General features: G+C 45.7%; 1 protein-coding gene across 1 annotated transcript in view; it reads left to right on the forward strand.

The window, feature by feature from the left end:
• Positions 1-13013, forward strand: part of ptpn20 (protein tyrosine phosphatase non-receptor type 20) — a 473076-nt gene that overhangs the window by 386350 nt on the left and 73713 nt on the right. The gene's annotated exons all lie outside the window — the stretch shown is intronic.

Consider the following 13013-nt stretch of genomic DNA (forward strand, 5'->3'; position numbering starts at 1 on the left):
GATGCTGGATTAGAGAATAGCTACCCGGGAAGGAGTTGTCGAATGGGTGGAGAGTAATAAATAGCAGTATTGAAAGGCACAAGAGGAACCTGTGGACAAAGTGTCAAAAGTGAATAAGAAAAACCAAGCGAGAGTGTCTGCCATTGCTTCACTGCTTTATTTTCAAGTAGAATGCTTTGGCGTAGTCACGAACAGGAAAGAAAAAGAATTTAAGGACTTAAAGCAGCAAGGGATCCAGAATAGAGCTGATTCAGCACGGAGAATGATCGCATGTGAGGAAAGAAAGAAAAGGAAAGACTTGTATTTATTCACGACGTGCTTTACAGCCAATCAAATACTTTTGAAGTGCAGTCACTGCTGTGACGTAGCAGCCAATTTGCGCACAGCAAGCTCCCACCAACAGCGGTGAAATAAATGACCAGACCATCTGTTTTTTTTCGGTGTTGGTTAGGACACAAATGAGCAACTTCAGCAGGAAGAGATAGTTTACATTAGGGTGAGTCACGAGCTTCCAGCACCACCTTGCTCAGGCCGTAGGAGATCGCAGATGTAAGGAGGATGCCAAAGCCGAGGCTGCTCGCAAAGCATAACAATTGAAAGGACGTGTTGACCACAGCAAGAGGGCGGTCACAAAGAAGCAACTAAAAACAGCTTCAGGCTCAGTACACTGAAAGTAATGACAAAATATCAATGGAGGAATATGCATAAATCCAGGAAGAACGAACCCGGAGCAAGGGAGGAGTGCTTCAATCAGACCGATATAAGAACTACGATTTGTTTGCTCAAGCAGAAGGCTCTTCCTGCTGTGGTGGTGGGAAGTTCCCTGAAGGGAGAAGGGCTAGAATCTGTCCAGTGTGCTCTGCAAGAATCAAATTCAATCTTTTTATGGTCAATGACCAGATCCAACGAGCCACCATGAAGAAGTGGAAAGCCTGCATCATTTATATCATAGTCATCATCATCATCATAGGCAGTCCCTCAAAACAAGGATGACCTGCTTCCACGCCGAAAAGGGATGTGTTCACAAGTGTTTCAATGAAGGACCTAATATCCCAGGTCCCGAACTACATCTTGAAGAGTGGAAGATGCCTGTGCATGGATATTTTTAACGTGTGGTGTCCTTTGCACACCTGCCACCACATGGCCTTGACAGGTCTTGGTCCAGTGGCAAAGATTGACCAAGACGACAGGAGACCTGCTCTGCTATCATTTATATAGCACCCCTCTGGCAGGATAAAGCAGTTAGAGCATTTCAAGAGCAGTCATTTAGGTCAATGGTTCTGAAATACAAGTCCCCAGCAAAGAAGGAGACTCTATCTGGATCAGACAACGATAATTCCAAGATCCTAGAAGAAGTAGAGAAATGAAGCCAAGATTGTGAAGGAATGCAACAGACCCAAGGCTCTCCTCTGCCAGCAAATATGAGTGCACGGGAAGTCACAAATTGCAATGACATCCTGTTCAAACACTTGACATTCAAATAGCCATAAACAACGGCGCCCAAATACCCTAACTCAGATGGAGCAGTCAGCTGGGCTAAGAGGTACCCAAGAAATGGGGATAAGAGAAGTTTTATCAATAAAGGATGATGAGGAGGTGACCTACTCGTATTATATTTGTTGGCTTGATCCAGATGACTTTAAGTACAATTTGAAGGTTTTGGTTCAAGTGAGCCTCGACCTCCAGCTCCAATTATTAGCTTGACCAATGAAAGCACTGAGAAGACCCAAAAAGGAATGACCTTCAGTGAACAAGCAATGACACGAAGATTGGAGGAGAATGGAAACCCAAGGGTATTCTGGAAGACCTTATTAAGAATCTTACAAGGAAATCCTTTGTGGATGTGAAACTTCAGGGAATTATGAACTGGGAAACTTTGGAAGAGTCAGAATCACAAATGATGATAAAGACATTGTTTCATTGATTAGTAACATCCGTCTTTTGGATGAGATGTTAAACCGATGCTCTCTCCAATGGATGTAAAAGATCCCATGGCACTATTTCGAAGAAGACCAGGGGAGTTATCCCCGGTGCCCTGGCCAATATTTATCCCTCAATCAACATACCAAAAACAGATTATCTGGTCATTATCACATTGCTGTTTGTGGGGGCTTGCTGTGTGCAATTTGGCTGCCCGTTTCCGAGCCAGCACATACACGATGAGTCGAATTGCCTCCTTCTGTGTCGTAATTTTTCTATGATTTTTCTATTACAATAGTGACTACACTTCAAAAAAAAAATTGGCTGCAAAACGCTTTGGGACATCCTGGGATCGTGAAAGGTGCTTTAAAAATGCACGCCTTTCTTTCGTATAATGAAGAAAATGAATAAAGCTGTCTCCTACGAGTGCGAACCTCTGTAGAAATGGTGGTGAAGGACAAGAAACAATGGGACATGCTTGGATCAAATTTATATTTGAAGCTGTGAGTGGACATCATGCAGAGTATGAGACCTTGTGCAAGGGAAAGGAATTCTGTCTCGGCAGTGATCTGCTGAGGAACGCCTGGCCCTTTTGGACTGATATGGCATCATGTGAGCTCCGATATGAGATCCCTTTCCACATGGAAATGGAGAAAAGCTGGAGACCAAGCGAAAAACCTCGGTATCGTGGATGATATTCTTGCATGTACCGGATTATTCATTACCCGTGATAGGCGGCCCAGAAGAATTGACCCATTTAAAGCAGTTGACTATGGCACTGACATCAAGAAAACGTGTTTTCAGAGTATAGCCCCCCCCCCCCCCCCCCGAGACTAGAAAAAACAGAGTCTTGGATAAATGGAAGAACAGTGCTCAATTACGTCTGGAAGAGATTGATGAGAAGGAGCTTGATCTGCTCATCTTAGGCTCAGAATGACCATTATCCCGAGCAGGAAGGAAGCCAAAAACAAAAGTTCGTCTTGTGTGTGACAACTGAAAATTCAAGGTTGCCAGTTGCAACTAGGAGATGAAGCTGAAGGAAAAAATGAGAATAAAATGCTGTATAAATGTTACGAAATCATGACAATTCAATTAAAACGTTGAATAATCAAAGCTAATTGTACAATCTTTGTTACAGATCAGATTCTTAAATACTTGTAGGTTTAATTATCTGCTGAAAACCAATTCTGGCTTTAGGATCAGCCTCAGAAGCAGTGAGGGTGAAACATTTACAAGAGAAAGAATCTCAATTGCCTACATTTCGTTACACAACCCATTGCTTTAATGGGATTATATTAGTTCTGCTAAATTTGATTGATATTTGTTCATATAGTAACTTTGGCATTCTAATTAACATGTTACAAATATATACTTGTATGATTCATGCTCTGTTGTGGGAAGTGGCTTGACTGATGTAATAGATAGTTCTCTCTGTTTGTCTACATTAATAATCTACGCTGATATGCTCAGTATGGTTGCCACTGAAGAGTACTTGACCAGTTTAAGTGAACAGGAAAAGGTCTTGCAATAGAGAAATATATTGAATCTCTCCTCCTTGTCAAAGGGGGAGCTGTTTGAAAAGCAGAGACAAAGTCAACAAAATTAGATAGGCTTAACGCTCCATTGACACTAAGTAATTCCTATAAAGCAGAGGCTTCATGTGATTTGAAAACTGCAGGCCTGGACAAAGAACGGAGCCAAGAAGTCTTCTATGTTTAGTGATTGTTCAGAGCCCATGAAACCAAACAACGACCTCCTGCTAGGGCAACAGCTAGTCAACCCATAAAGGGATGTACTTCTTGCAAAAGTTGACAAGTTTTCCAGTGTGTCATTGTTTGGACATCTAGACGTGTTGGTACCTCAAACCTCATCAACAAATGTTTCAAAGACGTGGCAAAAAGCAAGACCGAAAAACCCTCAACCAGGGATGGGAGATAAAGAATATCTCCTCAGGTATACTTTGGATAGACCCATTGTGGTAGTTGTGATTTAGTTAGAAAAAGGATTACTGGAGAAAGAACACAAGGGCAGCACAGTGTTTACCAAGGCATACTCAGACTAAGGACTAAGTCAGACAACACTCATTTCAACTCAGAAAGAGATCTTTTAAGTATTACCAGACAATTCCATAATATAACTTCTCAAGATAAAAGACATATAGAGTAAATGTATAAGTACATGCATGGGATAAACTGGAAAAAAAGGAAGCGGAAGATAGCAGATGAACCAAGAGTTAGTGATGATTGTGAAGGGCTTGGAAGAGGCATAACCATAGTCAGCAATTGAAAGGCGAGACAAAGCCAAGCATAGGAAAGTATTGAACATTGACCAATCAGTGTAACCATATCTGGAACAAAGAAGTCATAAGCCTGTTTACTGATATTATGGGAGTCATTTTCACTTTCACTGCTTGGGCGGAAATAATAATGGCTCAGAAATTGCGGTCGAAGGCTTCCCGCGGGTGGATGCCTCTGACCTGAACAATTTCTATGAATCTACTGGAGGTTCAGAGACTTCTGGTCCTGGGCCTCTATGCGAAGGCCTGCGTAGAGGCCCATGTATTCCAGGGACGTAGGCACTTTGCATGCGTCCCTGGGATCACATGGGCTGACCTAACCAATCAAAGTAAGGGGGTCCCCATTCATGTTTGTGGTGATTCCGTAATCACCATAACTTTGAATGGGAATACCCCCAAAAACGCAAACACTTAAAATATATATTTTTTAAACATCACATATTTAAAATTAATCAAAATGGAATTTAATTAATTAAAATATATATATTATATTTTGAAAAATAAATTTATATATTTTAACAGGTCTAAAAATGAATGTACCTTATTTAACAGGATTTTAAATGTTTCAGTTATTTTTTAAAAAGTATTTTTCTGTCCTATAAAAGTCTTAATGCTGATAAAAGCAGGCCTTATGCCTGCTTTTATCAGTCGGCAGAATTTGAAGGACATTCGCTGGACAGGAGTTAGTCAAGTACCCCAACGCCCGCGGAGACCCTTTCCTTCCGGATGTGTGCAATCTATCGAGAGGATTCTTGACAGATCGCAAGTTCCGGGTTTAGACGCATGCACAGCGCATACATAAACCCGGAACTTGCGGGGTCCCTACGGGCGCGTGCGCATCTTATACACACCTATCCGGGCCGCAAATTCAGGGCCAATACGAGTCTGTAGCGGGTAGGTGATCCGTTCAGCCAATTTCCCACCCAAACGTTAACGATGAAAATGAACACACATTGACTTAAACAGCGAGCATATGATTGCTATGGGTTTCCTACAAGAAACTGTACAATACTGAAACTGGGCTCTAGGTTACATTGTACTCTGTTGAACCATTACGTTATACTCCGTTGAACCAAACTGAATGCTGTGCTGTTGTAATGCTGAAGCCAAATGATTGAGCTGTTTGTGATGGTCACTCCAATAACCTGTTCTGCATGTGCAGAGTAAGGACAATAAAGCAGTGTCAGAGATACCATTTTGAGTTGCTGTTCATTTCTGGTTAATGGTTTTCAGCCAACGCTGCATTTTGTTCATGAGGCTGGCAGCAGACATATTTCCTTAATGTTATTCAGGCTGATGAATGCAGGGCAACCCGATCAGCATCATTCATTAAACTCTAGGCGTGCAAGATAGATTCTGATATATTTCCTACATCGTTTGTAGACAGTTGGAGCACTGGGATTTTTCAGCTAATCATCCCAATCATGTCCCAAAGATTGTATATCGAACCTTACCCGGAGCTTGGAACTTGGGCCTGAGGCATTCATTAATCATTACAGTGCTCCCGATCACCTCATTCTTGGAGCTTCCAAGCACCCATGCAATTTATAAAATGTACAATCTGTGCAGCACATTTGTACCTTTTTAAAAAAAGCACTCGACTTTTTAAAACCTGGATAACTGGATTTCCACCAAGTGGCAGGCAGTGATCAGGAGGATAACCTTCATTCTGATACTATTTTGTAGTTGCTTTATTTAACAAAAAAGCAAATTTGGAAGGAGAGAGCCAGATCCCGAAGATTTGAAATGAACATCTATTACTCGCTGATTTTATGTCAGTGCTCTAGTTTTGAGGAGAATCTTACATTAATTTGATGAATATTTTACTCGTCGTGTCCCAAAAATGTACGTCGATATTGTGGGTCAAATAGTATCCTGTTAGCTGATCAATGCCATGTATTATGTGATAGAGCAGTTCAATGCAGTCTTCCAATGATAGATTCTTCAAGGATTCTTAAACAAAATTTGATATAGGTATAATGATAATTAATGTAGAATTAACTAACCACCATGTGGCCTTGGAGCCATTCGCAGCCCACTTTCCCCTTCACATAAGGCCCTCTTATATTTTTCCTTGGGTTCCCATTCATGGTCTGACTATGGCAACAGCTAATAGGGTCCCAGCGGGGACTGCTGCTCCTTGGGCACTCTACGTACATCTGCTGCTTCCTCCTGACTGCTCACTTTAACGTGAGGTCAGCTCATTCCAATCAATATGCAGCACTCCTGGTGCTCAGCACATGCCGTGCTGGAGTGCCGTAGAGTTGGGCTGGATTGATCCAGGACCAGCCATTCTTAAAGGGCTGCCGATCACCCTTGAAGTTGGGCGGAAAATGGCTGGAGGCCAACAAGGGAGGCACTACGCCACTTGGTGCTGCTACTTTGGAGGTCCGGCTGCAGAAGGTCCTGCAGAGAAGGATGGCTCCTTTTTTTGAAGGTGAAGGTCGCCCTTTGATTAAGAGCAACACGTGAGCAACAGGGATGGAGGTAAGGCGTGGACCTGGGAACAGAGGAGGATGACATTTTCTGGGCTGTGTAAGGTTGTCAAGCTAAATGCACTGATACATGGCTCCATTTTACAACATTGGCTTACATCGCCCCTGCACTGCACATTAAACTTGCTGCATCGTCACAGAGGGAGAATGAATATATAATGCATTTGCTTCATGGGTTCTTTGCTTAAGAATTCAGAGCAACACATTGCTATTAAGAATTAGTTGGTTTATTAACAAAGGTTTAACAATCACACTACATATTAGAAGTTTACTAGGCTCACAACCACCTGCCTTATCGTGGATCTCCCAAACCCAACTGGCTGGGGTTTTATTGAGTCTTGTAAACATCACCTGCCTGGCTAAGCCACTCCCAACTCAACAGCTCAACCAACCGGTGGGCATCCTCACAGGTGCATACATTACATGCTCCGAACTTTGCTGACAGTTCAGCGATTTAAATGCACCGGCCTACTCATGTTGTTCCGGAGCTCCGTGCAATACTGCCAGAGCAATGTGGCCCATTAAATGTAGCAAAATACAAATACTACATCCTGCCTGAGGGAGGAAACCTGAACGTTACAGGCTCACACTCTCTACATCCCCCTTTCCAATACTTCTCCCTTTTATACTTGCTGGTTGGAGAAGGCTGCAAATAACAGGTGGCAGCACATGCAGACAGGAGATAGGTGGTTCACCCAAACTACAACTTCACTTCTTGTGTGGAGAGGGTAAAGGAGATTCTGGGCCTGGGGGCAATTTGGAGACCACCCCCGAGCTCATAGCTAGCACCTTTTGATTTTCATTCTTCATCTCCTTTATTCTCACTCATTCACTCCTTCACACACAGGCACCAAAATATCTTGTCATCTGAAGCTATGTTTCTGCCAATATTCCGAAATATGCTCTTTTCTTGCTCCTCTAGATGGTGGAGGTGGCAGAACCCAATATATAGCATCAATCGAGCACCTTATCACATCCTACATCACTCCTTTCTGCAGTGGTAAGCACCATCACAGATACATCCACTGCAGGTGGATCAGTTAGTGAGTGGCAGTAGGGAGCACTCGGTGAAATGGGGGATTGTAAGAGATGCAACCTGATGGATGAAGGGCCAATATGAGGGCCCTACAGCTGCAGAGACCAGGGCCTGCCTACTAACCCACTGGTGGATCAACGTGAGCACTTTATGGAGTTATTCAAGAGCATAGCACACAAGAGGTACAGTTTGGGGGTTAGGGGAGGCCACAACCTGCATCTGTTCAGGACCACCTGATTGAGCTGCGGACCATCAGGATAAAAGCCCCAAAGTGGACTCCCTCTTGGAAGAGGTCTTGGAAATGCAGGCTTTGCTTCCATTAGGAATGCTTTGATTGGGGCACTCTAGATCTTGGGCACCAATCTACCACAGCATGGTCTTATCTGCATTCATCATGTTGGGTGCTCTTGTGCCCTGATCCTCAACTGGAACTTGTTGTAGAGTCGGCAGAGATATGCCTGTTCTCACCAGACAAACTTTTCCAACATCTGCTAGAAGTGCAGGGGTTCAGGTTGGGATCGGGACCCTAAAACATCAGGACCACACGTTGTTTCCAAGTCGGCCCTGATGTCGAGAGCAGCAGCGTTACCGACCCATGGGAGGGAGGTGGGAGTCGACACTCACTCCATCCCCGGCAAGATTTGGCCAACGTTTCTGGCCTCTTTGGTGGGAAGGAAGGTGTCACAGATGTCTCCTTTGGTGGGGAGGAAAGTGTCATAGATGTCCAACGAAGTCGCTGAAGCCCTGCTGCTCCCGACCGATCCCCAACCCCATAAACTTCGGCAGGGTCAGCGGAGCAGTTAAGTGGCACCACTGCTGGGATTGTGCGGCAAGGAATTTGTAGGCCGATGACTTGGAAACAGGCGCACCATAAACCAGCGGTGGCCCTTCAACCATCAGTTTGCATCTCTTACAATTCACCCAGCGGTGTTCTCAAAGAAACATAGAAACATAGAACATAGGTGCAGGAGTAGGCCATTCAGTCCTTCGAGCCTGCACCACCATTCAATATGATCATGGCTGATCATGTAACTTCAGTACCCCATTCCTGCTTTCTTCCCATACCCCTTGATCCCTTTAGCTGTAAGGGTCACATCTAACTCCCTTTTGAATATATCTAACAAACTGGCCTCAACATCTTTCTGTGGTAGAGAATTCCACAGGTTCACAATTCTCTGAGTGAAGAAGTTTCTCCTCATCTCGGTCCTAAATGTCTTACCCCTTATCCTTAGACTGTGACCCCTGGTTCTGGACTTCCCCAACATCGGAAACATTCTTCCTGCATCTAACCTGTCCAATCTGTCAGAATTTTATATGTTTCTATGAGATCCCCTCATAGGGGAATCTAGAACCAGGAGCATAGTTTCAGAATAAGGGATCGCCTCTTTAAAATGGAGATAGGAGGAATTTCTTCTCTCAGAGAGTCACGAATCTGTGGAATTCTCTGCCCTTGAGAGCTGTGCAGGCTGGGTCATTGAATATATTTAAGGTGGAGATAGACAGATATTTGAACGATAAGGGAATTAAGGGTTATGGGGAGCGGGCAGGGAAGTGGAGTTGAGGCCAAGATCAGATCAGCCATGATCTTATTAAATGGTGGAGCAGGCTCAAGGGGCCAAATGGCCTACTCCTGCTCCTATTTCTTATGTTCTTACGTTAGGTGCAAGGATCCTAATGAAGTGGACAGACCTTCCTTGCAGAACCGATTTTGCATGCCCTACCCCCCCACCCCCCCCGAGCCTCTGTCCATTACTCAGGCTCTTCACTTGCGTGACACAGAACCCACCACCCCCATATATATCAAAACTGAAGCTTCAATACACCTAGTGCAGAAACGTCCAGCCCCTGGGTCACATTATTGTGGGCTGTGTGCAATGAGCACACCTCGTGCATCACTGGTGCCTGCAATTTGAAAACGTGGGTCTACTCCTGGCCATGACACGAGGAGCTGGCAATGGATACTGTTGTGTTTATATTAAATTTATTTGTTACAGCTCACAGGACGGGCATTAGGACCCTGTGGGAGCTATTCACAGTTGCTGTATTCATTCTGGTTCATGCCAGTTTGGCGACTCCATTTTGGGTTGTATAAAAGCACAGTGAAGTTAAGTTACATTACTCCTGGCTCAGTTTTTGAGTTATTTACACAATGGATATGCAGCAGCTATTGCTGATTGTATGACCTCGGAGTCAGTGCCTTTTCCTCTCCTATTCTTGCTGTCCAGCAAAAGTACACAAGGGAATGATGTCGGGCTGCAGGGTTGTCACACGTTATGTGTTGGCCGTGGCACTGTGGGTCGCACTCTCGTCTCTTGAGTCAGAAGGTTGTGATTCGAAGTCCCACCCCAGAGATAAAATCCAGGCTGACAGTCCCAGTGCAGTGTTGAGGGAGTGCTGCACTGTCGGAGGTACAGGTTGGACCCCTCTGGTCCGGCACCCTCGGGACCTGACCGGTGCCAGAACAGAGAATTTTCCGAACCGCGGGAGGTCAGGCCGACCCCAGGCTTACCGGTACCTGTAGACAGTGCCCGAGCTCCTGAACACCTCAGCCACGTTCCAGCTCTGATACACGGGCCTTGCTCTCTCTTCGTGTAAGCGCTTGAAACCGGGACGCCGCCCACGCAAAGCGGCAGTTGCGCACTGATCACTGAGAGCCAGGAAGCTCGGGGAATCGATGCCGAACCATGGATGTTTCCAGACCAGAGAATCCCAGACCAGAGAGGTCCAACCTGTACTGTTTTTTGGATGAGATGTTAAAACAGGGTTGAATGTTCCCGTTGAGCTGTACAGCCGCGCAGCGATTTTCAGGTCCCGTGCAGCCGGCTCCATGTAATTCTAATGGCAAAAACCGTGCTGTAATGGGCCATGCAACCTCTTAAAGAGGCCACAAACCCCCCAAAAAATTACGGGAACATTGCCGAGCTCCTGTCTGCCCCCTCAGCTGGGCCTCTGTCTAAAAGGAACTATGGGTCCGATAGCTTTTTCTTCCCCTGGTCTCCACTTGCCTCGTGCTCTCAGACCCATATCTCATCACTCTGTGATGCAGTGCAGTGCGATGTTTCATTCTGCAAGTACCCCTCAAGGAAGGTGATGGCCAGGATGGTTCAATAGCACGTAGATTGCTGCACTGAAGCCGTGCTCCGCTGAGTGGCAAGACTCAGCCTCATACCCACGCTAAGTAACACAAGTGAGTAAAGATCCCATCCCACCACTGCGGGGGAATGGATTTCACAATTTTTGTCCAGGAGCAATGCCAGAGGAGATCAGCAAAATATTTATATATTGGGCCGTCAATTGCGGCCACTCCGGGTGGGCATGATGGATTCGAAGGGCATGTGCCTAAACCTAGCACTTGCAATCCATCAAAATTTCTTTTGACAGTTCCAACCCATCCCTAGTAGAAGGGCCTTCGAGCGTGGAGATTTGGGCTATTTGCCCAACGAATGTCCTTCAAACTCTTACGCCTGGGGCATAAAACATGCATTTACCAGCGTAAGTGTTTTAAAAGATAGAAAAATTTAATTTTATCACTAAGTTTTACATTAAAAAACCTTATCCATTAAGGTAAGTTTTTTTTAACCATATTAAACTATATTAAAAAAAATATTTTAATTCTAATTAATTCAATTTCAATTAATTTTAAGTATGTGCGGTGTTTTTTAATTTGTGTTGTGTGTTTGGGGTTATGCTCATTGACAGTAATGGGAGGCCCGTACAGACAGAGCTCACCAGTACTATCAATGAGACTACTCCATGTTTATTGGTAGTCCAACGTAACACTCCCGGGATGCGTGGGCCTCTGCGCTGTCAAAAGCAATTTCTGGCCTATAATTTACAAAACCTCACAGGTTGATGATATTTATTGCATAGTTTGTTGTGTGTGTAAATAGACAAAATACAAATTAAATAAAAGACATGGATACGCATTTGTTGAAGACGTGCTACTTCTCCCAGCCACCGCTCCCGACCGGCCTGTCCGCCTCCTCATGAACCAGCTCAGCCCTGAACATACCAAGCACGACCTCGATGAAACTCTGAAAGCTGGTGTAGTATTCCTCGTTCAGCACTGAATTGATGCCGTTGCTGTAGGTTAAAAGCCAAGACCTGACACGAGCCCCATCAGTCTTAGCAATGGCCTGTCCACCAGCCCCTGCAGTATCTTCTCTGTCCCCTTGAACTGCTTGATCTTCGGGATGTGCCGCACAGCTAGCTGAATCCAATAAATAAATAGCAGCAATGGTACACTGGGGAAATTAGCCATCGGAATATTGAGTGGGCTGAGCCTGGAAATAAGGCACAGCTTGACCTCCCCCAAAACAATGCTCATGGGCGGAAATGGAGGTCGGGCTGTAGTTCTGGTGAGGGCTGGGAGGGGTAGATGGGTCCAGTAGACGGGTCTACTTGGGAGGCCAGCACTGAGACATAGGGCCAGGGTGGGTGCCACGCAAGGGTTTGTCGTCTACAGGTAGCAGAGCTGGGTGCTGGGGTCGGAGGTGGGCTGAGCTACAAAAGCACAAAAATTACATAAAAATAATATTTAAACTCCTGTGGTACACAGGAGGAATCAGGAGTGGGAGTGCAGGCGGGGCCCGGGAGGTGTAGTACAGAGCCTGGGAGGGGGAGTACAGGGCCTGGGAGGGAGATTACAGGGCCCGGGAGGGGGATTACAGGGCCCGGTTGGGGGATTACAGGGCCCGGGAGGAGAGTACAGGGCCTGGGAAGGGGGGTACAGGCCCCAGGAGGGGAATTCAGGGTCCGGGAGGGGGGCACAGGGCCTGGGAGGGGAGTACAGGGCCCAGGGAGGGGAGTACAGGTCACTGGAGCAGGTTACAGGTCCTGGGAGGGGGGGCGTGGTACAGAGCCTTGGAGCGGGGTACAGGGCCCGGGAGGGGAGTACAAGCAGGCTCAGAAATTCAGTTATGGGATGTGGGCATCGCTGGCAAGGCTGGCATGCATTGCCCATCCCTAATTGCCCTTGAGAAGGTGGTGGTGAGCCGCCTTCTTGAATCGCTGCAGTTCGTGTGGTGAAGGTGCTCCCACAGTGCTGTTAGGGAGAGAGTTCCAGGATTCTGACGCAGCGATGATGAGGGAACGGCGATATATTTCCAAGTCAGGATGGTGGGTAACTTGGAGGGGAATGTGGAGGTGCCTGCTGTACCTTGTCCTTCTAGGTGGTAGAGGTTGTGCATTTGGGAGGTGCTGCCGAAAAAGCCTTGACAAGTTGATGCAGTGCATCTTTTTGATCGTACATACTGCAGCCATTGTG

This window comes from Pristiophorus japonicus, chromosome 22 (assembly GCF_044704955.1).
Source record: "Pristiophorus japonicus isolate sPriJap1 chromosome 22, sPriJap1.hap1, whole genome shotgun sequence".
Classification (NCBI taxonomy): Eukaryota; Metazoa; Chordata; class Chondrichthyes; family Pristiophoridae; genus Pristiophorus; species Pristiophorus japonicus.